General features: G+C 38.5%; 1 non-coding gene across 1 annotated transcript; it reads right to left on the bottom strand.

The window, feature by feature from the left end:
• Nucleotides 1-222: 222 nt before the first annotated feature.
• On the bottom strand, nt 223-328 carry LOC147005921 (U6 spliceosomal RNA). The gene has a single exon (XR_015046578.1). It is a non-coding gene; the product is annotated as a U6 spliceosomal RNA (small nuclear RNA).
• Between the last annotated feature and the right edge of the window lie 246 nt (nt 329-574).

Here is a 574-nt window from a genome sequence, read left to right as displayed (position 1 = left end):
TGCCGTGACTTAGTGTGAAACTTTGGTGCTCTTCAGTTCTTTTGGGTTCCTCACTTCTAGATATTAGATGTATTGGTCATCAACCACTGCAGAAAATCTTCAATTGGTATCTTGATATGATAATTAAAATGCTCTATTGTACTTAAAGATTAGAATTTATGAGAATGACAGGAAAGTCAGTATCTAATGTGCTTCCCCCACTCCTCAGGGCTGCAAAAAATAAGGTATAAGGGATGCTTCACGAATTTGCTTGTCACCCTTGAACAAGCACAGTGCTAACCCTTGTTTGTATCATTCCAACTTCAATATCTGTACCACTGGAGGAAACACTATAACGTGATTCCTGAGAGAAAGAAGCAATTGATATTCAGGAGGGCTCAATTGCTGAATGGTAAGGTCAGTTAAGCTCTAGTGAATCTTTAAGCTGGAGAGCAAAATATTAACAGCCAAAACTCATAGGTGGGGATAGAAGCACAGATCATTCTATTAAAAAAGCAAGGCTCTCTTCTCTCCATGTACTAACATCTTGATTCATCCTTCCATCTGTAAATTCGACTTGGTTCTCAGAGTCAAT

Source organism: Mus caroli, unplaced genomic scaffold (assembly GCF_978045245.1).
Source record: "Mus caroli unplaced genomic scaffold, Mus_caroli_1 scaffold_2, whole genome shotgun sequence".
Taxonomy (NCBI): domain Eukaryota; kingdom Metazoa; phylum Chordata; class Mammalia; order Rodentia; family Muridae; genus Mus; species Mus caroli.
Note: the sequence above shows the minus strand (reverse complement) of the source record. Positions and strands in the feature narration are given on the sequence as shown.